The following is a 27,023-nucleotide window of genomic DNA, read 5'->3' on the forward strand; positions in this document are numbered from 1 at the left end:
TGCTGAATTCTCTCAGCTTTTGTTTCTCTGTAAAGCTTTTGATTTCTCTCTTGAATCTGAATGAGATCCTTGCCGGGTAGAGTAATCTTGGCTGCAGGTTCTTCCCTTTCATCACTTTAAATATGTCATGCCACTCCCTTCTGGCTTGTAGAGTTTCTGCTGAGAAATCAGCTGTTAACCTTATGGGAGTTCCCTTGTGTGTTATTTGTCATTTTTCCCTTGCTGCCTTCAATAATTTTTCTTTGCCTTTAATTTTTGCCAATTTGATTACTATGTGTCTCAGCAAGTTTTGCCTTGGATTTACCCTGTATGGGACTTTCTGTGCTTCCTGGACTTGAGTGGCTATTTCCTTTCTCATGTTAGGGAAGTGTTCGACTATAATCTCTTCAAATATTTTCTTGGGTCCTTTCTCTCTCTATTCTCCTTCTGTGACCCCTATAATGCGAATGTTCTTGCATTTAATGTTGTCCCAGAAGTCTCTTAGGCTGTCTTCTTTCTTTTCATTCTTTTTTCTTTATTCTGTTCCGCAGCAGTGAGTTCCACCATTCTGTCTTCCAGATCACTTATCCGTTCTTCTGCCTTAGTTATTTTGCTCTTGATTACTTCTAGTGTATTTTTCATTTCAGTTATTGTATTGCTCTTCTCTATTTGTTTTTTTTTTAATTCTTCTAGGTCTTTGTTAAATATTTCTTGCATCTTCTCGATCTTTGCCTCCATTCTTTTTCCAAGGTCCTGTATCATCTTCACTATCATTATTCTGAATTCTTTTTCTGGAAAGTTGCCCATCTCCACTTCATTTAGTTGTTTTTCTGGGGTTTATGTCTTGTTCCTTCATCTAGTACATAGCCCTCTGCCTTTTCATCTTGTCTATCTTTCTGTGAATGTGGTTTTTGTTCCACAGGCTGCAGGATTGTAGTTTTTCTTGCTTCTGCTGTCTGCCCTCTGATGGATGAGTCTATCTGAGAGGCTTGTGCAAACTTCCTGATGGGAGAGACTTGTGATAGGTAGAGCTGGATGTTGCTCTGGTGGGCAGAGCTCGGTAAAACTTTAATCTGCTTGTCTGCTGATGAGTGGGGCTAGCTAGGTTCCCTCCCTGTTGGTTGTTTGGCCTGAGGCGACCCAACACTGGAGCCTACCCAGCTCTTTGGTGGGACTAATGGCAGACTCTGGGAGGGCTCACGCCAAGGAGTACTTCCCAGAACTTCCACTGCCAGTGTCCTTGTCCTCATGGTGAGACACAGCCACCCCCTGCCCCTGCAGGAGACCATCCAACACTAGCAGGTAGGTCTGGTTCAGTCTCCTATGGGGTCACTGCTTCTTCCCCTGGGTCCCGATGTGCACAGTACTTTGTGTGTGCCCTCCAAGCATGGAGTCTCTGTTTCCCCCAGTCCTGTTGAAGTCCTGTAATCAAATCCTGCTAGCCTTCAAAGTCTGAATCTCTAGGATTTCCTCCTCCCATTGCTGTACCCCCAGGTTGGGAAGCGTGATGTGGGGCTCAGAACCTTCAGTCCAGTGGGTCAACTTCTGTTGTATAAGTGTTCTCCAGTTTGTCAGTTACCCACCCAGCAGTTATGGGGTTTGATTTTATTGTGATTGCCCCTCTCCTGCCATCTCATTGTGGCTTCTCCTTTGTCTTTGGTCATGGGGTATTTTTTAGTGAGGTCCAGGTCTTCCTGTCGATGATTGTTCAGCAGTTAGTTGTGATTCCAGTGCTCTTGTAAGAGGGAGTGAGAGCACGTCCTTTTACTCTGCCATCTTCTCTATAGTATCTCATTCAAATTTAGTTAGTCTTTCATTGCTATGCTGGCTATTTATCTATTGTCTCTCAGCTTCACCTGCACTCTTCTGTATACTGATCTGTAATGGATTCTGCACACCACCCTTCCCAGACCACTTGCCAACTGACTTTTAGTTACACTATGCCAATGGAAGGCAACTAGAGTGATATCTGAGAATAGATATCAACACATCCAGTAGCTTCTCTCAGAACTACCAGCACCCAGTCTCCCTGTGTCCCTTCAAAGCAGAAGCTAAGTCATTTCCCCTTGACAATCAGAGTCAATTTCTCATCAATAAGCTGCAACCCTTGGACCAATATCCATTGAACCATATTCCCTTCAGGGGTCCTAATACCCCTTAAGTTGCATTTACTCTTCAGAAGTCGAACATGCCATGTCTCCTTCTCAAAGATTCAAAAACTGGTTGTTCATAACTTCCTTCCATAGATTTTTTATTCCTCCAGCCCTAGCAATTTCCTGCAGTTATTAATCTCTGGATTGTCTGGTTATCTCACTTTGCTCTTTCATATTTCCAACTTCAGTATAACCAATTGCCTTTATCAATTCCCTTCTGCTTAAAATACATAATATCTTCTGTTTTCCTGACTGGACCCTACAGTTGCCTGCCTTTCCATTATAGCACTCCTAGCATTCTTGTATTGCATTTATGTATTTCTCTCTGCCATACATAGCATGCCATTGGGACATATGTGTTGAATTAATGCATGAATAAATGAATGAACAAATGGTAGTTTGTAACTGGCTTTTCTAGAGCAACCTATGTTAAGAAAAGAAAAGATTCTGGTCATAGGTATAAAGGGAGAAGATAGACTAAAGAGAGTTAAAGGATGAGAAATTTAATTCTCCAATATTGTTTTCTATGAAATACAATATCACTTACCTTTAAATCTATCTGCTAGAGTTTTAATTCATAAACAAAAAAAATAGGCAGGAAATGAAAGACATGACTGATTTCTTAAAGGGCAAAAATGTATTCACAATGTGACCCACTGAATGTAATATGGCAGCCAATAAATACATAGGGATCTACTGTGTATTAACCCTCTGCTGGGCATTAGGGGAAATAAAATGTAGAGATAGTCACTTTCCTTAAAGAGCTTATAATGTAGCTGGAAAGAGAAAAACAATTGGCTTGAGGGGATCAACAGACATGCTTTTGACCAAATCAATTCTCACCCCTGGATCTCAGTTTCTTCATCAATAACACAAAAGAGGGTGCACTAGGAGCTCCAAATAGCCCCACTAGCTGAAATACACTGTGGCTTTAAGTTTCTATGTGGAGAAGGGGATACAGGGCCATTAATTAGTTTTGAAATGGGGATCTCGAGCAGTTCCAAACACAAGAATAATCATATTCATTTTCTACTTCCAAACCAGGCAGAATCAGATACAAGCTGGAATCTCAAGACAAAAATGAGTGTGTTGACAATCAAGTGGGGAGAGAACCTCCATGTCCCTAGATGGGTGGATAAGTGGGTGTCAAATCTTTCCATGGGGATGACACCCTGTTTGAGACCTGAAAACTTTTCATTCTTCTCTTCTCAGCATAATTTCCCAAACACTGTTGAAGAATCACGTGAAACTTATGCCCTCTGTGAGCTACTTACTGAGACATTTGATGGTGTCTTAGTCACCCACTCCATCTGCAAGACAATTGGCTTCCCAGAAGTTGTCTCCTTCCTTCTTTGCTATCTCACACATTACCTGGGTCAATTTTTGCTGGTTGTATTCTAATGCAGCAGGCGGAGCTAAGACATACACATGAAAATAACTAGTAAACAAGCTTGATGTAATATGCTGTACTAATTCTTTCAACAAGTATTTATTGAGCACCTACTGTGAGAAGAGAGTGAACAAGAAAGTCACAGTCCCTGCTGTCATGGAGCTTACTTCAGGTGACTAACCAAAAATAATTAAAGCAACATACAAAGAAAGTATTTATAAATTATAACAAGTTCTTTGAAATAAGTAAAGTACTAGGAGAATAATGTGAGAGCTACATTAAAGAGCGTGATCAGAGAAGGATTCTGAGTGGGGTGACCAGTACTGAGACCCAAAGTATAAGAGTTAGGCATGGGTAATTGGAAGGTTGACTAATCCAAGCAGAGAGAAAATCATGTGCAGAGGCCCTGTAGTAGGAAGTATCTTGATGGTTTAAGAGAAGATCATTGCGGCTAGAGTATAGCAGATCTCAAGGAGAGTGGTGGGGCATGAAGCTAGTGAGATAGACAGAGGCCAAATTACATACTGTTTATTTGGATTTTATTCCAAGTGAGATAGAAAGCCATTGTAGTGTTTTAAGAAGAAAATGACATGACCTGGCTTACATTTTTAAAAACTAACTGTGGATGCTATGTGGACGATGTACAGTAGATAGAGTGCATATGCATGTAAGTAGGTAAGTAAGTGTGGAAGCAGGGATACAGGTTAGGAAACTGTTGCAGCAGTCCAGGAGAGAAATGATGGTATCTTGGACCAGAGTGTTGGCAGAGGAGGTAGAAAAAAAGTTAATGGATTCAGTATGTTTTAGAGGTAAAATCCAGAAAACTTAATGAGGGATTAGACATAGGGTTTAAGAGAAGGTGAAGGAGTCAAGATGACTTCTAGGTTTCTGGTTCAAGAAACTTTAGCACGGAATCCTTCCTGAGGCAGCCAATCTGACCAAAAGAGAAAGCAAGAATTTACCATAGTTCTCAATAAGGGGCCACAATCTGTTGGCCTTTTTTTCTTTTTGTTTTTTCACTGAGTTTCTTTTGAGCTGATTGGTAACTGCTTACTCCTAGGCCAATCCATTGTCACATATTTTAGGTCTATAACTTGAGTTTCTCTCAGTCTTACCTGCCTACAAGGACTAGTATGGGTAACCTGATAGTAATAACCCAAGTGTCATCAGCTCTTTCCACACCTGCACAGTGCAAGACTTCAGGTCTTTGAAAACTTCTCCCAGGTATTTCTGGGAGTCCTTGGGGGTGTCTCACATGTGTTCACCACCAGTGCTCACACAGCTTAGGTATCCAATTCCATAATTAGGGTCATTTTATTCTTTCTGGCTCTGAAACATGAAAAAAAAAACCCTGCAGTGTGGAAATAAATGCTTAATATATGCAAACTTCAATCAAAGTTACTTTTAATATTCATAAAAACTTGAATTACATTTGAAAACAATTTGTGGGTTATATTTTCTCACTTTACAAGAATTCCCAAGTATGCATAGTGATTACTTAGAAATCATAGCCCATTGTAAATTAAAGGAGTTCATTGTAGCCAAATAATTTCAAAAGTAACATTTTAAAAATCTTTTATAATTTTTTACAGTAATAAAATTCTATTTCATGTGTACTGTGGGTGTCTTTTATTATATTTGATATAATGATGGATGGAGGCTCCAAAACCTAAGGCTTATGAAGGTTTATAAAGGTTGCTACCCACAAGCAGCGCCCACTGCTCTTAAAGCTATTTGCAAGCAGCACCTCCCCACTGCCACTGCTGCCAGGACTCACTATAAGTAAGCGGGTATTTGTAGGTGCCCCAAGACTGTAAACTTTCTTTTTCCCAAAGCACTCCTGGATTCCCTGTCATTCTCAGAGCAGCAAAATCACACTTTGTTGTATATAGGGAGAACGTCTCTCCTCATTACCATGCAGAAATTCACCTCTGAAGCACCTCTGCCTTGTGCCTCAGTGCCTGTCAGACTCCCATGATTAACCTGCCCCTCTGCCTGTAACTGTCTATGGGGTTGTAAATAGTCCATGTCACTAACTGGTTTTCTTCCAAATGTTAGGTGCCAGCATAAAGCTGTTTCCTTATTCTTCTTCTCTAAACAGCAAAAGTAAGACAAATCTCCTGAAGGCCTGGCGCAACAGTGAAGACCAGCCCTGCATGAATAATGGCTTAGACTCAAGGTGACTACCACTACAGGTATTTCAAAGGAAAATACTTTTCAACCCACACCAGTCTTTTTCTCTTGCTTCCAGAGCCACTAGATTTCTGAAATGATGTTAGAAACTTTAAGATGTCGTGTGAGCCACTCTTACTCTATAAGGGCAAGGTCAATCTCTGGATTGGGATTAGCTTCATAGAGGTAGTGGGCCTAAAGCTGAGAAAAGTCATGTAAATTATTTGTACAATCCACTATGTGGTCTACAAAGAACTTTCACATACATTGTCTCATCTGATCATCACAATATATGAGGTAGGTAACACCCTTAGTCCCTTTTAACACACGAAGAAATGGAAACTCAAAGAGATGAATGATAGTCCAAGCGTTCTCAGCTTGGAGAAAGCTATAGGAAGAAGCTTTCAAATTGATGAAGATTTTATTTTTAATCTTTGAAAAGTTTTAAAAACAAAAAGAAATGCTTCTCTCCCTGGCTCTCTATCTGTGTCCCCAAAAGTACTATCTCCTTATTGCATTTGCAAAAGGCATGGATTCCCTTTTCCAGTGGGTAAATAGGTCATGTCCTCTTGCTTCTCCCACTTCTGGTGCTCAAATGAGTTGTGTAATCAACATTTGGAGCCATTCAGGAGAAAGGGAATTCTGACCTCATCAAGACACAAGAGATCAAACCCCCACAAATACGTCAATAGATCATTTAGAACAACAAAGAGTACCAAATTTATGTAAATATCACTGATCAAGGCCAAAACAAAGACCTTTTACCAAATCCAAACAAGCTTTGGAAATCACAAAAAAAATAGACAGCCTAGCATAGCAATGCAGTTGACCTCTCTGCCCAGAAGTCAATATTCTGAAAGATTTCTTCAGGAACTAAAAACTGTAGACTTTTATATAATTCTTATATTTAACGCTTGTTTTCCTAACAAGGGTAATGATCAGTCATGGAGAATTCAAACACAACAACCAGGTTGGTTTGTACTGATTGAACAGTCAAGAAGCACCTACTATATGCCAAGTACTATATTACATGCTGGGTTTATGGAAAGAATGAAGACATGGACCCTGCCCTTCAGGAGCACGCAGAAAAAGATAAAGATGTAAAAGGGCAAAAGGAATTTCATTGCCTCCTCAAGAGCTACTGTCCTCCTCTTACTTGCTAACAGCACTTCACTTTTGTTTGGAATCACAATATATCCCAGCTTCAAGAGATGAATCATGATAAGTTTAAGTGATTCAAAATTCCATTCCCATTTTCCTTTGTCAAATATTTACTTTCCCAGACTTCCATGCAATTAGAAGTGGTCATATGATGAAGTTCTGTGCAAAATGTAAAGGGAAGTCTTTTGGAAGTCTCTGTGGAAGATTTTGCTAGGCTTCCTTCAGACTAATGAGAAGAAAACTTTACACCTCTCTCCTTTTTCCATATAAATGTGAGGATGCTTTTCCTGCAGCTGCAGCAGCTATCTTGCAACCATAAGACAATAAGAATGAAGACAAAAAAGCCATATACTGAAAGTGATGGAACAACAGGATAGAAATAGTTGAAGTCCTTCATGACATAATTGAACCACTGAATGAACCATAGAACTACATCCTCCAAAGTTCTTGATAAGTAAACAAAATGTCCTATGGTTCAAATAATTATTAGTTAAGTTTTTTGTTACTTGCAGATGAAAGTATTGCTAACCAATACCACAATTCACATTTATTGGGTATCCACTATCTGCCAGAAAGAATGTGGTGTTTAACATATTTTATCATATTTAATTTAATCCCCACAAAAATACCACAGCCTAGGGCTTCCCTGGTGGCGCAGTGGTTGAGAATCTGCCTGCCAATGCAGGGGACACAGGTTCGAGCCCTGGTCTGGGAAGATCCCACATGCCGCAGACCAACTAGGCCCGTGAGCCACAATTACTGAGCTTGCGCGTCTGGAGCCTGTGCTCCACAACAAGAGAGGCTGCAATAGTGAGAGGCCCGTGCACTGCGATGAAGAGTGGCCCCCACTTGCCGCAACTAGAGAAAGGCCTCACACAGAAACGAAGACCCAACACAGCCATAAATAAATAAATAAATAAATAAATAAATAAATAAATAATTTTTTAAAAAAATACCACAGCCTAGATATAATTATCATCACTCTTTTACCAATAAAACTTGAGAGGTTCAATGTCTTGTCCAAGGCCACAAAATTATTAAGTCATAGAACCAAGAGTCAAATCCGTATATGTCCAACTCCAAAACTCTTTCCATTAAAAATATATTCATAATTGTAACACATGATAGAAAATGCAAAGCACTTTAAAAGCTTAGACATAAAGTGAGTCTGAGAATTAAGCCAAAAAAGAGATTATTTCCAGATAAAAAGGGAGGTATCATGAAGGAGATAACATTTAAACTGGGCACTAAAGAGTGGGTAGGATTTATTTTATTTAAAAGGAGAGAGGAAAGCAAGGACAGCCTGAGCAAGTAATTGTTACCTTTTGTTGCTTTGTTTTAGTCACACAACTCTTTTGAGAATCTAAGGACACTCTCCTCCAGGAAAAAAATCACATATTCCCAGACTCACAAAGTTTTACATATAATTTTTATATGTTCATAGGCCCCTTGAAGCTCTTCCATTGATGTGCAGATTCTATTGATCGACAGATTCTAAACAAAAGAAACAACATGAAGCAAATCACTAAGACAGGAAAGTATAGGGCATATAGATGAAGCAGTAAATAGAGTTTGGTTGAAACGTAAGCTGTTAAATAAAAGTGGCTGCTTAAATAAAAGTGGTAGAAATAAGATAAATAATAGTCAATATTTGAGGGCCTTGAATGATGTAGGTAAAAATGCATCAAAAGAGATGACATTAGTGAAAATGGCAGAGTAAGAAGTTCCAAGGTCCCATCCCTTCACAGAAAAAAACAAACAAACAAAAAAAATGAGCATATGGGCTTCCCTGGTGGCGCAGTGGTTGAGAATCTGCCTGCTAATGCAGGAGACACGGGTTCGAGCCCTGGTCTGGGAAGATCCCACATGCCGCGGAGCAACTGGGCTCGTGAGCCACAACTGCTGAGCCTGCGCGTCTGGAGCCTGTGCTCCGCAACAAGAGAGGCCACGACAGTGAAAGGCCCGCGCACCGCGATGAAGAGTGGCCCCCGCTTGCCACAACTAGAGAAAGCCCTCGCACAGAAATGAAGACCCAACACAGCCGTAAATAAATTTTAAAAAAAATGAGCATAAACTGTTAGTATCAACTTTGTCAGAACTCTGGAAAATATTCAAAGGCTTACAGGAAACAAATGCTGAATCAAGGAAAATGTGACTGGAGCAAGGTAGGAGAGCTTTAAGGCACTTTAACTTAAATTTACCCCACCTTCCTTACCAGCACAGTGGCTGTTTAAGACACCAGTCTGCATTCAGTTGTAGGCACCTGGTTTCTGGAAGGACAGAGTGGACCTTGTTCATAAAGAATTGTGTTTGTCAATTTTGACCTTTCTGGGAATAGGGTTGTTGTATGCTGAAGGTCAGACAGTAGTTTTAAGCCTTGCCTATCTTAGGTAGTTATGCTGTCCATTTTTTACTGGTGTACCATGTTTGATTCATTCCTTATACTTTTGGAGTTTTTCTGAGAAATGGAGCAATGTTGCAACATCAACTTATTAAAATATATTTTAAGCATTTAAAAGAAAAGAATGATGTGGGGATTCCCTGGTGGTCCAGTGGGTAAGACTCGGCACTTTAACTGCTGTGGGCCCATGTTTGATCTCTGGTCAGGGAACTAAGATTCCACAACCCTCATGGCATGGCCAAAACAAGCAAACAAACAAAAACAAAAAACAAAACAAAACAAAAGGAATGATGTAACGCACTTGATTTGTTTCATGTAATTACTCTTTCAGGGCAGAAAAATGGCCATGTAGAGGGCATACCTTGAAAACATAGAAAAGCAAATGAATGAGCTTCTGCCACTGGAGACAAAAGATTACAGTTGGACAAACATTAGCATGGTGAAAGTCTGGGAGGAAAAGCTGGAGAGTTACTTTGGGGAATAAGGACTTTGGAAAAGCTCTCATGTTCTGTAAACCTAAATCTGCTCTAAAAAGTAAAGCCTATTAATAAAAAAATTATAAAGGGTTAACTGAATGGACTTACCAGAAGAAAGAGCACAGCAGAAGAATGTGTTATTGAAGCTGAAGAGAAGTTAAACAGAAATTATTCATAATAAAAGACAAAGAAAAAACAACAAATTTTCTTCATATTAACAAGGAATCTAAAAATTTACCCAGGATAGTACATATGCTCAGATAAAGTCTGAGAAGACACTTAGCTTTCACCCCAGGCTGATCTTTAGGTTCAGTGCAAGCAGGAAGTGAAGGCTAAGGCAGAGTAGTAAATAGACTGGCTTAGTCTTGAAAGGGTGCCCCTAGACAGGGCCTATCTGCAAAGACCAGAACAGTTTTGCCGGTTTTTTTTTTAACTTAGGTGTTTACATAAATCACCAATAAATCACCATCTGACCACAAGCCAAAGGAACAGAGACATCAGAGACCATACAAAACAGAGAATATGATCTTTTAAAATTAGTAAAAATTACTTTAAAAAACAGTCACTAAGCAAACAACAAGAACCCCCAGTAAGAAACAACAACAACTGCAGAAGGAGGAGAATGTGATTTCTATGGTTACCACATTATAATACTCAAAATGTTCAGTTTTAACCAAAAAATGAGGCATACAAAGGAACAAGAAAGTGCATCCCATTAAAAGGGAAATAAATAAATTGACAGAAACTATCCCTGAGGAAGCCCACACATTGCACTTACTACTGAAAGACTTTAAACCAGCTGTCTTAAATATACTCAAAGAACTAAAGGAAACCATGGAAAAGAACTAAAGGGAACCAGGAAAATGATATCCCCCAAATAGAGAACATCAATAAAGAGAAAAATATAATAAAAAGGAACCCAAATAGAAATTCTGGAGCTGAAAAATACAATAACTGAAATTTTAAAATTTACTAGAGGGTTTCAACCGCAGATTGGAGCAAGCAGAAAAGAATCAACAAACAGGAAGATAGGACAATTGAAAATATTCAGTAAGAGGAGCAGAAAGAAAAAGTGAGGAAAAATGAACAGAACCTAATAGACCTGTGGGACACTATAAAATGTACCAACACACAATGTGATAATGGGAGTTCCAGAAGGAGAAGAGAGAGAGAAAGGAGAGGAGATCATTTGAAGAAATAATGCTTAAAAACTTCCCAAAGTTGATAAAATACATGATCTACACATACAAAAGGCTCAGTGAACTCCAAGTAATATAAACAAACAGATCCACCCTGAGACACATTATAATCAAAGTGTTGAAAGCCAAAGAAAAAAATACTGAAAGCAGCAAGAGAGAAGCAATTTATCATGTACTAGTTATACTCAACAATATTAGCAGCAAGTTTCTCAACAGAAACCATGGATAACAGAAAGAAGTGGGATGACATTTAAAGTGCTGAAAGAAAAAAAAAAAACTGTCAACCAAATAATTGATATCCAGCAAAGCTATCCTTTAAAACAAGGAGACATTTTTTTTAAAAGAAAGAAAATTTATACACTCCCAAATAAGCAAAAGCTGAAAGAATTCACTGCTGGCAAAACTGCCCTACAAGAAATGCTAAAGGGAGTCATTCATACTGAAATGAAATAACACTAGATAGTAACTTGAAACCATTTGAAAATAAAAAGAACACTGGTAAAGATATATACACAGGTAAATATATAAGCTAGTATTATTGCCTTTTAGTATGTTTCTCCTCTTTTTAGATATGATTTAAAATGCAAATGCATAGAACATTGATTATAAATCTATGTAAAAGGGTAAAGTATAAAGATGTAATTAGTGACATTAACAACAAAAAGGGGAAGTAACAGAGCTATATAAGAACAAAGATTTTGTATAATATTGAAACAAAGCTGATATTGTTTCAAACTAGAAGGTTGTAAGTTTAAGGTGTTTCTCATAACTCCCAGAGTAACCACTAAGAAAATGACTTTAAAATACCAAAAAGAGTGATATAAACAAGATGGCTGAGTAGGAAGCCCTGTACCTTCTGTTCCCCTACAAACATTGATTCAGCAACAATCTGTGGACTAATTTGCTTTTTGAAAAATCCAGAAAATATTTGAAAAAGATCCTGTACCTTGACAGAATGCAAAGCCATACTTAACAAAGACAATAGGGAGATTTGAAACATCTTATTGCAGCAATTCCTGCCCCTGTTTCAGCACCTTATGATCAGAAAGAGACCCCCTAGCTACCAGATTCTCCCAGCGAAGGGAAAGGGTTGGACTGTGTGCCCAAGACCCGAACTTTTTAAGGCAGGGTCCCTAGAGTACTGACTTCTGTCTTGCCTGTCATGGAGTTCTGACAGGTCTGGCACAGTCGAGCCACCACAAGGAGAATGCAGATTTTGGTTTGGACTGGTAGATACCATATATCCTCCCCTCTGCTCAGCATAGAGTGAGTGGAAGAAAAATCCCAAGTCTCAGTTTCCTTCTGGTGAGGGAAAGAATTGAGCCATGCATCCAGTGCCCCAACTTCTCCAGGGTTGTCCAAAGGACTGTCATCTGTCTTACTAGTCTTGGAGCTCTGATGGATCTGGTGCAGTCTAGCCACCTAGGGAGAATGGAGGTGGTGGTTTGGGGTTAATAGATGCTATAGTTTCACCCTCCTGCCTCCATTCATCACAGAGTGATCTAACAAAATCAAAGCTGATTTGCTCTGGGAAAGGAAGGACATACCCAGAATCTCAAGCCAAGCAGATTGGTAGGAGGTCTTCTCTGTTACAAGGCCAGTCCTTGAAGACTAGGAGAGGTGTCTACATTGTCTAATGAACAGAGACCAACACAAAGAGTGAAAGAAAATGAAAAATTAGTAAAAGACATCCCCAAAAATGGAGTAAGTTAAATCTTCAGAAACCAACCTTAATGAAATAGAGTTATTGATTTAGCTGACAGAGAATTCAAAATGACTGTTGGAAAGATGTTTGCTGAGGTCAAGAGAATAATGCATGAACAAAGAGAAAATTTCAACAAAGAAATAGAAAATATCTTTATAGTACCAAAGAGAAATCGTGGAGCTAAACTGAAATTTTAATTAAAGAGGTTCAAGAGCAGACTAGATCAACCAGAAGAAATGATTATCAAACTCAAAGAAGGGTTCTTGAAAATAGGTCAGTCAGAGAATAAAAAGAAATAAATTGAAAAAGAATGAATAAAGCTTCAGGGACTTATGAAACACCATGAAACAGACCAATATATGCATTATGAGTATTGCAGAAAGTAAAGAGCGAAAAGACCAGAAAGCTTAGTCAAAGGAATAATGGCTGAAAACTTCCCAGATCTCTGAAAGGAAATGGCCATCCAGATACAAGAAGCCCAAAGGAAACCAATCAAATAAAAACAAAGAAATCCACACCAAGATACATCATAATCAAATTGTCAAAAGTCCAAGTAAAACAGAATTTTGAAAGCGGAAAAAGAAAAGCAAATTGTAACATAAGATTTTTCAGCACAAACCTTGCACATCAAAAGAGAGTGTGATGGTATATTCAAAGCGCTAAAATTAAAAAAAACAACACAACTGCCAACCAATTACATATACCTATAAAACTGTCCTTCAAAAATAAGAATAGGAGTGAATATATAAACAGCTCATACAACTCTATCAAAAAACAAACAACCTGATTAAAAAAATGAGCAGAAGACCTGAATAGACATTTCTCCAAAGAAGATACACAGATAGCCAACAGGCACATGAAAAGATGCTCAACATCACAAATTGTGAGAGAAATGCAAATCAAAACAGCAATGAGCTATCACCTCATACCAGGCAGAATGGCTATCATCAAAAAGTCTACAGGTAACAAATGTTGGAGAGAATGTGGAAAAAAGGGAATGCTTGTACAATATCGGTGGGAATGTAAAATGCTGCAGCCACTCTGGAAAACATTATGGAGGTTTCTCAATAAACTAGAAATAGAACTACCATATTACCCAGCAATTCCACTTCTGGGTGTTTATCTGAAGAATATGAAAACACTAATTTTAAAAGACACATGCACCCCAATGTTCACAGCAGCACTATCAGCAATAGCCAAGACACAGAAACAACCCAGATGTTCATTAACAGATGAACGGATAAAGAAGATGTGGTAGCTGAGGAACAAAGATGGTGGAGTAGAAGGACGTGCTTTCACTCCCTCTAGCGAGAACACGAGAATCACAACTAGCTGCTGGACAATCATTGACAGGAAGACACTGGAACTCACCAAAAAAGATACCCCACATCCAAAGACAAAGGAGTAGCCACAATGAGATGGTAGGAGGGGCGCAATCAGAGTAAAATCAAATCCCATAACTGGTGGTTGGGTGACACACACTGGCGAACACTTACACCACAGAAGTCCACCCACTGGAGTGAAGGTTCTGAGACCCACATCGGGCTTCCCAACCTGGGGGTCCGGCAACGGGAGGAGGAATTCCTAGAGAATCAGACTTTGAAGCCTAGTGGGAATTGATTACAGGACTTCGAAAGGACTGGGGGAAACAGAGATCCCACTCTTGGAGAGCGCACACAAAATAGTGTGCACATCGGGACCCAGGGGAAGGAGCAGTGACCCCGGGGGAGACTGAACCAGACCTACCTGCTAGTGTTGGAGGGTCTCCTGCAGAGGCGGGGAGTGGTTCTGTTTCACCGTGGGGACAAGGACACTGGCAGCAGAAGTTCTGGGAAGTACTCCTTGGCATGAGCCCTCCCAGAGTCTGTCATTAGCCCCACCAAAGAGCCCAGGTAGGCTCCAGTGTTGGGTTGCCTCAGGCAAAAAAACCAAAAGGGAGGGAACCCAGCCCCACCCATCAAAAGTCAAGTGCATTAAAGTTTTACTGACCTCTGACCACCACAGCAACAGTCAGCTATACCCATCACCAGAGCCTCCCATCAAGCCTCTTAGATAGCCTCAACCACCAGAGGGCAGACAGCAGAAGCAAGAAAAACTACAATCCTGCAACCTGTGGAACAAAAACCACATTCAAGACAAGACAGGATGAAAAGGCAGAGGGCTATATACCAGATGAAGGAACAAGATAAAACCCCAGAAAAACAACTAAATGAAGTGGAGATAGGCAACCTTCCAGAAAAAGAATTCAGAATAATGATAGTGAAGATGATCCAGGACCTCGGAATAAGAATGCAGGAAAAGGTCGAGAAGATGCAAGAAATGTTTAACAAAGACCTAGAAGAATTAAAGAACAAACAAACAGAGATGAACAATACAATAACTGAAATGAAAACTACACTAGAAGGAATCAATAGCAGAATAACTGAGGCAGAAGAACGGATAATTGACCTGGAAAACAGAATGGTGGAATTCACTGCTGCAGAACAGACTAAAGAAAAAAGAATGAAAAGAAATGAAGACAGCTTAAGAGACCTCTGGGACAACATTAAATGCAACAGCATTCTCACAATAGGGGTCCCAGAAGGAGAAGAGAGAGAGAAAGGACCAGAGAAAATATTTGAAGAGATTATAGTTGAAAACTTCCCTAACATGGGAAAGGAAATAGCCACCCAAGTCCAGGAAGCACAGCAAGTCCCATACAGGATAAACCCAAGGAGAAACACGCCGAGACACATATTAATCAAATTGGCAAAAATTAAAGACAAAGAAAAATTATTGAAAGCAGCAAGGGAAAAACGACAAATAACATACAAGGGAACTCCCATAAGGTTAACAGCTGATTTCTCAGCAGAAACTCTACAAGCCAGAAGGGAGTGGCATGATATACTTAAAGTGATGAAAGGGAAGAACCTACAACCAAGACTGCTCTACCCAGCAAGGATCTCATTCAGATTCCGTGGAGAAATCAAAAGCTTTACAGACAAGCGAAAGCTAAGGGAATTCAGCACCACCAAACCAGCTCTACAACAAATGCTAAAAGAACTTCTCTAAGTGGGAAACACAAGAGAAGAAAAGGACCTACGAAAACAAACCCAAAACAATTAAGAAAATGGTCATAGGAACATACATATCGATAATTACCTTAAACGTGAATGGATTAAAGGCTCCAACCAAAAGACACAGGCTTGCTGAATGGATACAAAAACAAGACCAATATATATGCTGTCTACAAGAGACCCACTTCAGACCTAGGGACACATACAGACTGAATGTGAGGGGATGGAAAAAGATATTCCATGCAAATGGAAATCAAAAGAAAGCTGGAGTAGCTATACTCATATCAGATAAAATAGACTTTAAAATAAAGGATGTTACAAGAGACAACGAAGGACACTACATAATGATCAAGGGATCAATCCAAGAAGAAGATATAACAATTATAGATATATATGCACCCAACATAGGAGCACCTCAATACATAAAGCAACAGCTAACAGCTATAAAAGAGGAAATCAACAGTAACACAGTAATAGTGGGGGACCTTAACACCTCACTTACACCAATGGACAGATCATCCAAAATGAAAATAAATAAGGAAACAGAAGTTTTAAATGACACAATAAACCAGATAGAATTAATTGATATTTATAGGACATTCCATCCAAAAACAGCAGATTACACTTTCTTCTCAAGGGCGCGCGAAACATTCTCCAGGATAGATCACATCTTGGGTCACAAATCAAGCCTCACTAAATTTAAGAAAATTAAAATCATATCAAGCATCTTTTCTGACCACAACGCTGTGAGATTAGAAATGAATTACAGGGAAAAAAACGAAAAAACACAAACACATGCAGGCTAAACAATAGGTTTCAAAATAACCAAGAGATCACTGAAGAAATCAAACAGGAAATCAAAAAATACCTAGAGACAAATGACAATGAAAACACGAAGTTCCAAAACCTATGGGATGCAGCAAAAGCAGTTTTAAGAGGGAAGTTTATAGCTCTACAAGCCTACCTCAAGAAACATGAAAAATCTCAAGTAAACAATCTAACCTTACACCTAAGGAATTAGAGAAAGAAGAACAAACAAAACCCAAAGTTAGTAGAAGGAAAGAAATCATAAAAATCAGAGCAGAAATAAATGAAACAGAAACAAACAAAACAATAGCAAAGATCAATAAAACTAAAAGCTGGTTCTTTGAGAAGATAGACAAAATTGATAAGCCATTAGCCAGACTCATCAAGAAAAAGAGGGAGAGGACTCAAATAATTAAAATTAGAAATGAAAAAGGAGAAGTTACAACAGACACCGCAGAAATACAAAGCATCCTAAGAGACTACTACAAGCAACTCTATGCCAATAAAATGGACAACCTGGAAGAAATGGACAAATTCTGAGAAGGGTATAACCTTCCAAGACTGAACCAGGAAGAAATAGAAAATATGAACAGACAAATCACAAGTAATGAAATTGAAACCATGATTAAAAATCTTCCAACAAACCAAAGTCCAGGACCAGATGGCTTCACAGGTGAATTCTATCAAATATTTAGAGAAGAGCTAACACCCATCCTTCTCAAACTCTTCCAAAAAATTGAAGAGGAAGGAACAGTCCCAAACTCATTCTATGAGACCCCCATCACCCTGATACCAAAACCAGACAAAGAAACTGCAAAAAAAAGAAAATTACAGACCAATATCACTGATGAAGATACACGCAAAAATCCTCAACAAAATACTAGCAAACAGAATCCAACAACACATTGAAAGGATCATACACCACGATAAAGTGGGATTTATCCCAGGGATGCAAGGATTCTTCAATATACGCAAATCAATCAATGTGATACACCATATTAACAAATTGAAGAAGAAAAACCATATGATCATCTCAATAGATGCAGAAAAAGCTTTCAACAAAACTCAACACCCGTTTATGATAAAAACTCTCCAGAAAGTGGGCATAGAGGGAACCTACCTCCACATAATAAAGGCCATATAAGACAAACCCACAGCAAACATCATTCTCAACGGTGAAAACCTGAAAGCATTTCCTCTAAGATCAGGAATGAGACAAGGATGTCCACTCTCACCGCTATTATTCAACATAGTTTTGAAAGTCCTAGCCACGGCAATCAGAGAAGAAAAAGAAATAAAAGGAATACAAATTGGAAAAGAAGAAGTAAAACTGTCACTGTTTGCAGCTGACATGAAATGCCACCAGAAAACTACTAGAGCTAATCAATGAATTTGGTAAAGTTGCAGGATACAAAATTAATGCACAGAAATCTCTTGCATTCCTATACACTAATGATGAAAAATCTGAAAGAGAAATTATGGAAACACTCCCATTTACCATTGCAACTAAAAGAATAAAATACCTAGGAATAAACCTACCTAGGGAGATAAAAGACTTGTATGCAGAACACTATAAGACACTGATGAAAGAAATTAAAGATGATACCAACAGATGGAGAGATATACCATGTTCTTGGATTGGAAGAATCAATACTGTGAAAATGACTATACTACCCAAAGCAATCTACAGATTCAATGCAATCCCTCTCAAATTACCAATGGCATTTTTTACGGAACTAGAACAAATCATCTTAAAGTTTGTATGGAGACACAAAAGACCCCGAATAGCCAATGCAGTTTTGAGGGAAAAATACGGAGCTGGAGGAATCAGACTCCCTGACTTCAGACTATACTACAAAGCTACAGTAATGAAGACAATATGGTACTGGCACAAAAACAGAAACATAGATCAATGGAACAAGATAGAAAGCCGAGAGATAAACCCACCCACCTATGGTCAACTAATCTATGGCAAATGAGGCAAGGATATACAATGGACAAAAGACAGTCTCTTCAATAAGTGGTGCTGGGAAAACTGGACAGCTACATGTAAAAGAATGAAATTAGAACACTCCCTAACACCATACACAAAAATAAACCCAAAATGGATTTGAGACCTAAATGTAAGACCAGACACTATAAAACTCTTAGAGGAAAACATAGGCAGAACAGTCTTTGACATAAATCGCAGCAAGATCTTTTTTGATCCCCTTCCTAGTGTAACAGAAATAAAAACACAAATAAACAAATGGGACCTAATGAAACTTCAAAGCTTTTGCACAGCAAAGGAAACCATAAACAACACGAAAAGACAACCCTCAGAATGGGAGAAAATATTTGCAAATGAATCAACGGACAAAGGATTAATCTCCAAAATATATAAACAGCTCATGCAGCTCAATATTAAAGAAACAAACAACCCAATCCAAAAATGGGCAGAAGACCTAAATAGACATTTCTCTAAAGACGACATACAGATGGTCAAGAAGCACATGAAAAGCTGCTCAACATCACTAATTATTAGAGAAATGCAAATCAAAACTACAATGAGGTATCACCTCACACCAGTTAGAATGGGCATCATCAGAAAATCTACAAACAACAAATGCTGGAGCGGGTGTGGAGAAAAGGGAACCCTCTTGCACTGTTGGTGGGAATGTAAATTGATGCAGCCACTATGGAGAACAATATGGAGGTTCCTTAAAAAACTAAAAATATAATTACCATATGATCCAGCAATCCCACTACTGGGCATATACCCAGAGAAAACCGTAATTCAAAAAGACACATGCACCCCAATGTTCATTGCAGCACTATTTACAATAGCCAGGTCATGGAAGCAACCTAAATGCCCATCGACAGATGAATGGATAAAGAAGATGTGATACATATATACAATGGAATATTACTCAGCCATAAAAAGGAACAAAATTGAGTCATTTGTTGAGACGTGGATGGATCTAGAGACTGTCATACCGAGTGAGGTAAGGCAGAAAGAAAAAAACAAATATCGTATATTAACGCATGTATATGGAACCTAGAAAAATGGTACAGATGAACCAGTTTGCAGGGCAGAAGTTGAGACACAGATGTAGAGAACAAACGTATGGGCACCAAGGGGGGAAAACCGCAGTGGGGTGGGAATGGTGGTGTGCTGAATTGGGCGATTGGGATTGACATGTATACACTGATGTGTATAAAATTGATGACTGATTAAAAAAAAAAGAAGATGTGATATATTTATACATGGAATATTACTTAGCCATAAAAAGAATGAAATCCTGCCCTTTGCAGGAATGTGGATAGACCTAGAGAATATTATGCTTAGTGACATAAGTCAGACAAAGACAAATACTGTAAGATATCACTTATATGTGGAATCTAAAAATACATACAAATGAATGTATATGCAAAACAGAAACAGACTCACAGATATAGAATGCAAACTCGTGGTTACCCAAGGAGGGAGAGGAGGGGAGGGACAAATTAGGGGTATGGGATTAAGAGATACAAACTACTCTGTATAAAATAGATGAGCAACAAGGATATATTGCATAGCACAGGGAATTATAGCCATTATTTTGTAATAACTTTTCATTGAATATAATTTGTAAAAGTACAGAATCATTATGCTGTATACCTGAAACTAATATAATATTAGAAATCAACTGTACTGCAATTTTTCAAAAAGGATCAACAAAATGAGAAAACAACCTATGGAATGGGAAGAAATAGTTTTAAACCATATATTTGATAAGGGATTAATATCCAACACATATTTTAAAACTCATGCAAAATAGAAAAAAATATATACAAATATTCCAATAGTTTAAGCAGGCAAAGGACCTTCAAAGACATTTTTCCAAAGAAGATATATGAATGGCCAAAAAGTACATGAAAAGTTGCTCATAGCTAATCATGAGAGAAATGCAAGTCAAAACCACAATCAGATATCACCTCACACCTGTCAGAATGATTATTATTAAAAAAAAAAGATAAAGATAACAAATGCTGGTGAGAATGTGGAGAAAGGAAACACTTGTGCATTACTGGTGGAATTGTAAATTGTTACAGCCAATATTGAAAACAGTATGGAGGTTTCTCAAAAAATTAAAAATAGAACTATCATATGATCCAGAAACTCCACTTCTGGAAATACATGAAAAGGAAATGGAAACATTTTGTCTGAGATATCTTGACCCCCATATTAATAGCAGCATTGTTTATAATAACCAAGATATGGAAACAACCTTAGGGTTCATTGATGAATGAATGTATAAAAATGTTTTGATGTATATATACAATGGAATAATATTTAGCCATCAAAAGGAAGGAAATCAAAAAAAAAAAGGAAGGAAATCCTGCTATTGGTGACAACATGGATGGAATTGAGAGTATTGTGCTAAGTAAAGTAAGTCAGAAAAGAGAAAGACGAATACTGTATGATCTCTCTTATATGTTGAAACTTTAAAAAAAAATACTCATAGAAAAAGAAATCAGGTTTGTGGTTACCAGAGATGGGAGGTGGCAGGGTGGAAGAATTGGATGAAGGAGGCCCAAAGGTACAAACGTCCAGTTAATAAATGAGTACTGGGCATGTAATCTACAACATGATGACTAGAGTTAATACTGATGTATAAGTATATAGTATATTTGAACATTATTAAGAGAGTAGATGCTAAGAGCTCTCATCACAAGGCAAAAATATTATTTTTTCTTATTTTTGTTTCTACATGCGATGTTGGACATTAACTTATTGTGGTAATCATTTCACAATATATAAAAGTCAAGTCATTATGCTGTACACATTAAAATTACACAGTGGTGTACATCTATTATATCTCAATAAAACTGGAAGAAATTTTTAACAGAAGTAAAACTTGAAAATTCACAAATATGTGGAAATTAAACAATACAATCTTGAAAAAAAATTGGGTCAAAGAAAAAGTCAAAAAGGAAATTTTAAATATCTCAAGACAAATGGAAATGAAACATACCAATACTTAATGAGGTGCAGCAAAGGCAGCACCAAGAGTGAAATTCATAATGATAAGCACCTACATTAAAAAGGAAGAAACAACCCAAATACAGAACCCAAATTTACATCTCAGTGAGCCAGAAAAAGAATAAACTAAGGCCAAAATTAGCAGAAGGAAGGAAATAATAAACATTAGAGCAGAAATAAACAAAATAGAAAATAGGAAAACAACAAGAAAAAAAATCAATGAAACTGAGTTGGGTTTTTAACAGATAAACCAAATTGATAAAACTTTAGCCAGTTAAGAGAATTAGAGGACTCTCACAGATGTAGAGAACAAACTTATGGTTACCAAGAGGGGAAAGGGGGGGTGGGATGAATTGGGAGATTGGGATTGACATATATACACTACTATGTATAAAATAGAAAACTAATGAGAACCTGCTGTAGAGCACAGGGAACTCTACTCAACGATCTGTGGTGACCTAAATGGGAAAGAAATCTAAAAAAGAGTGCATATATGTATACATATAACTGATTCACTTTGCTGCACAGCAGAAACTAACACAATATTGTAAAGCAACTATAGTCCAATAAAAATTATTTTAAAAAAAGAAAAAAGATGACTCAAATAAACCAGAGATAAAAGAAGAGACATTACAACTGGTGACAGAAAAATACAAAAAAAAAAATCTTGAAACCACAACAAACTGAATGATCTAGAAGAATGGGAAAATTCCTAGAAACATACAATCTACCAAGACTGAATCTTGAAGAGATAGAAAGTCTGAACATGCCTATAACTAGTATGGAGGTTGAATCAGTAATCAAAAACTTCCCAACAAAGGAAAGCCCAGGACCATGTGGCCTCACTAGTGAATTTTAATGCACAACAAAGAGAAATTAACACCTACACTTCTCAAACCCTGTCCCAAAAAATTGAAGAGGGGGGGAAAACTTCCAAACTCATTTTATGACAGCAGCATTACCCTGATACCACAGCAAGGCAAAGTCATTACACACAAAGAAAAATACAGGCCAATATACCTAATGATTATAGATGCAAAACCCTCAACATATGCAAATCAATTAATGCGATACACCACATTTACAGAATAAAGGATAAATATCACATGATCATCTTTTTCTTGTAAATTTATTTATTTATTTATTTATCTTTGGCTGCTTTGGGTCTTTGTTGCTGCGCATGGGCTTTCTCTAGTTGTGGCAAGCTGGGGCTACTCTTCATTGCAGTGCATGGGCTTCTCATTGTGGTGGCTTCTTTTGTTGTGGAGCGTGGGTGTAGGTGGGCGGGCTTCAGTAGTTGTGGCTCGCTGGCTCTAGAGTGCAGGCTCAGTAGTTGTGGTGCACGGGCTTAGTTGCTCCGTGGCATGTGGGATCTTCCTGGCCCAGGGATCGAACCCATGTCCCCTGCATTGGCAGGCAGATTCTTAACCACTGTGCCACCAGGGAAGCCCCACATGATCATCTTGATAGATGCCAAAAAAACATTTGACAAAATTCAACACCCTTTCATGAAAAAATTCTCTACAAACTAGGAATGGAAAGCACCCCAATATAATAAGGATCATATGTAATAAGTCCACAACTAACATCATACACAATGGTGAAAAGCTGAAAGCTTTTCCTCAAACATCAGGAACAAGAAAAAGATGCCCAAGCAAATGGGAAGACATAACATGTTCATGGATTGGAAGACTTAATATTGTTAAAATGTCCATACTGCCCAAAGCAATTTATAGATTATTGCAATTCTTATCAAAATCCCAATGGCATACTTAACAGAAATAGAAAAAATAATTCTAGTGATACAATTAATATAAAACCATAAAATACCACAAACAGCCAAATCAATCCTGAAAAAGAAAAACAAGGCCGGAGGCATCACACTTCCTGATTTCAAATTATATGACACTATAATAATTAAAACAGTATGTTACTGGCATAAAAACAGGTTTATACACCAATGGAACAGAATGGAGAGCCCAGAAATAAACCCACACATATACAGTCAACTGATCTTTGACAAGGGTTCCAAGAATACACAATGGGGAAAGAATAGTCTCTTCCACAAATTGTATTAGGATAACTGATATCCACAGGCAAAAAAAAAAAAAAGAAATTGGACCCCCCTCACTGACACCATATGTAAAAGCCAATTCAAAATGGCTTAAAGACTTAAACATAAGAACTGAAACCATAAAACTCCTAGGAAAAAACATAAAGGAAAAATTTCTTCACATTGGTCTTGGCAATGAGTTCTTGCATATGATACCAAAAGCACACACAACAAAGACAAAAATGAACAAGTGGGACTACATCAAACTAAAAAGCTTCTGCAAAGCAAAAGAAACAGCAGAATGAAAGGCAACCTAGAGAATGGAAGAAAATATTTGCAAACAATGTATCTGATAAGGGGTTAATATGCAAACTATATATGGAATTCCTATACTTGAATAGTAAAAAAATCTAATAATATGATTTTAAAATAGGCTAAGAAACTGAGTAGACACTTCTCCAAAGAAGACATGCAAATGGCCAACCAATAGATGAAAAAGTGTTTGACATCACTAATCATCAGGGAATCGTAAATCAAAACCACAGTAAGCTATCACCTCACACCTGTTAGAATGACTATTGAAGGAAATTCTGCAATATGTGACAACATGAATTAGCTTCAGTGACATTATGCTAAGTGAAATAAGCCAAAATACTGAATAATTCCATTTACACGAGGTATCTAAAATAGTCAAATTCATAGAATCAAAGAGTAGAATGATGGTTGCCAGGTGCTGAGGTGAGGGAGAAGTGAGGAGTTACTAATCAATGGGAATAAAGGTTCAGTTAAGCAAAATGAATAAATTCAAGAGATCTGCTTTATAACATTGTACTTATAGTCAACACTAACTTTAAAATGTATTAAGAGAGCAGATCTTTTGTTACGTGTTGTTACCACTTAAAATTAAAAGATCCTTACCAGAAAAAATCCAACATATGTATGTAAAAAAATGAGAAGGAAATAAAAACATGTGCAGTGAAGTGAAATTTTATGTCCACCCCAAATTCACATGTTGAAATCCTAGCCCCCAAGGTGGGATTAGGTAGTAGGACCTTTGGGATGTCATTTATTCATGAGAGTGGAGGTCAATCACCCATTTCTCCATATGATGTTACAGCAAAAAGATAGCTGTCAATGAGGAAGTGGGCCCTCATCAAACACCAAATCTGCCAGCACCATGATCTTGGACTTCTTAGCCCACAGAACTGTGAGAAATAAATTTCTGTTGTTTGTAAGCTACTCAGTCTATGATATTTCTGTTGTAGAAACCTGAACAGATTAAGACAACACATGACAGCAAAAAATTAGTTAAAGAAAGTAAAAGATGGGCTTCCCTGGTGGAACAGTGGTTAAGAATCTGACTGCCAATGCAGGGGACACCGGTTCAAGCCCTGGTCTGGGAAGATCCCACATGTTGTGGAGCAACTGAGCCCGTGTGTCACAACTACTGAGCCTGCGATCTAGAGCCTGTGAGCCACAAATACTGAGCCCACAGACCACAACTACTGAAGTCTGTGCACCTAGAGCCCATGCTCAGCAACAAGAGAAGCCACTGCAATGAGAAGCCCGTGCACCACACCAAAGAGTAGTCCCCACTCGCCGCAACTAGAGAAAGCCCATGTGCAGCAACAAAGACCCAACACAGCCAAAAATGAAGAAAGAAAATAAAAATAAAGAAAAAGGAAAAAGAAAGCAAAATGCAATAGTGGAAGAATTGAGGAACCAAAAAGATATGACACATAGAAAACAACAAAATGGCATAAGTAAATCTCTCCTTATGAGTAATTACTCTAAATGTAAATGAATTAAACTCTCCAATAAAAAACAGAGACTGGCAGAATGGAATGTTTTAAAATCACCAACTGTATGCTCTCTACAAGAGACTCACTTTGGATCCAATGACAGAAATGCACTGAAAGTGAAAGAATGGAACAGGGTATTCCATCCAAATAATAACCCAAAAAGAACTGTGGTGACTATACTAATATCAGAGAAAATCAACTTTATTCAAAACTATAACAAAAGACAAAGAAGGATATTATATATCAATAAAAAGGAAAGCCCAACAAAAAGCTATAAAAATTACACACATATATAGACATAACAGCAGAGTCTCAATATATATGATACAAACATTGTAAGAAATAAAGAAATAGACAGTTCTACAATAATAGTTAGAGCCTTCTATACTCCACTTTCAATAATGGATAAAACAATCAAACAGAATTAATGAGGGAACAAAGGACTTTAAAAACAGTATGAATCAACTAGATGTAACAGACATATACAGAACACTCCACCCATAAACAGCAGAATACACATTCTTCTCACATGAAACATTCTCCAGGATGAACCATATGTTAGGTAACCAAAAATGTCACAATAAATTTTAAAATATTTAAATAATCCAAACTATCTTCTCTTACCACAATGGAATGAAACTAGAAATTAATAACAGATGGAAAACTAGAAAATTCACAAACACGTGGATGTTAGACAGCATATTCTTAAACAATCAATGGGTCAAATAAGAAATCACAAGTTAAATTAGAAAATACTTTGAGACTAATGAATCAAAAACACAAAGGACCAGAACTATGAAATGAAGCAGAATCAGTATTCAGAGGGAAAATTACAATGATAAATTCGTACATTAAAAAGGAAGAAAGGGGACTTCCCTGGGGGTGCAGTGGTTAAGAATCCACCTGCCAATGCAGGGAACATGGGTTTGATCCCTGGTCCAGGAAGATCCCACACGCCAATGGAGCAACTAAGCCCATGTGCCACAACTACTGAGGCTGCGCTCTAGAGCCCACAAGCCACAACCACTGAGCCCACGCACCACAACTACTGAAGCCCGTGTGCCTAGACCCCGTGCTCTGCAACAAGAGAAGCCACTGCAATGAGATGCCTGTGCACCACAACGAAGAGTAGCCCCCACTTGCCACAACTAGAGAAAGCCCGTGCACAGCAATGAAGACCCAATGCATCCAAAAATAAATAAATAGAATAAATAAATTAGTAAAAAAAAGAAAGAAAGATCTCAAATCAATAATCATATTTTACACCTCGAGGAGCTTGAGAAAAAATAGCAAACTACACCAAAAACTGACAGAAGCAAGGAAATTATAAATATTAGAGAGGAGTTTAAAAAATAGAGAATGAGAAACAATAGAGAAAACTGATGAAACCAAAGTTGGTTCTTTGAATAGATCAACAAAGACAAAACTTTAGCTAGGCTAAGAAGAAAAAGACTGAATTATTTACTTCTGAAAATCAGAAATAGAAGTGGGAACATTACTACCAACCTTACAAAAAGAAAGATTATAAGAGAATACAATGAGCAATGTTTTTAAAAAATTGATATTGGAGTATAGTTGCTTTACAATGTTGTGTTAGTTTCTGCTGTACAGCAAAGTGAGTCAGTAATACATATACATATAACCACTCATTTTTAGATTCCCTT

The 27,023-nt window shown here is 37.8% G+C and overlaps 1 long non-coding RNA gene across 1 annotated transcript in view; it reads right to left on the reverse strand.

Moving 5' to 3' along the window:
• Positions 1-8,917: 8,917 nt before the first annotated feature.
• Positions 8,918-27,023, reverse strand: part of LOC309653127 — a 93,016-nt gene continuing 74,910 nt past the window's right edge. The window contains exons 2-3 of the long non-coding RNA XR_014259000.1: positions 12,314-12,353; positions 8,918-12,233 (exon numbers count right to left, since the gene is read on the reverse strand). This is a non-coding gene — a long non-coding RNA (uncharacterized lncRNA). The remainder of the gene's footprint in view (positions 12,234-12,313; positions 12,354-27,023) is intronic.

The sequence above is a fragment of the Balaenoptera physalus genome (assembly GCF_965194825.1).
Source record: "Balaenoptera physalus genome assembly, chromosome: X".
NCBI classification, from domain to species: Eukaryota; Metazoa; Chordata; class Mammalia; order Artiodactyla; family Balaenopteridae; genus Balaenoptera; species Balaenoptera physalus.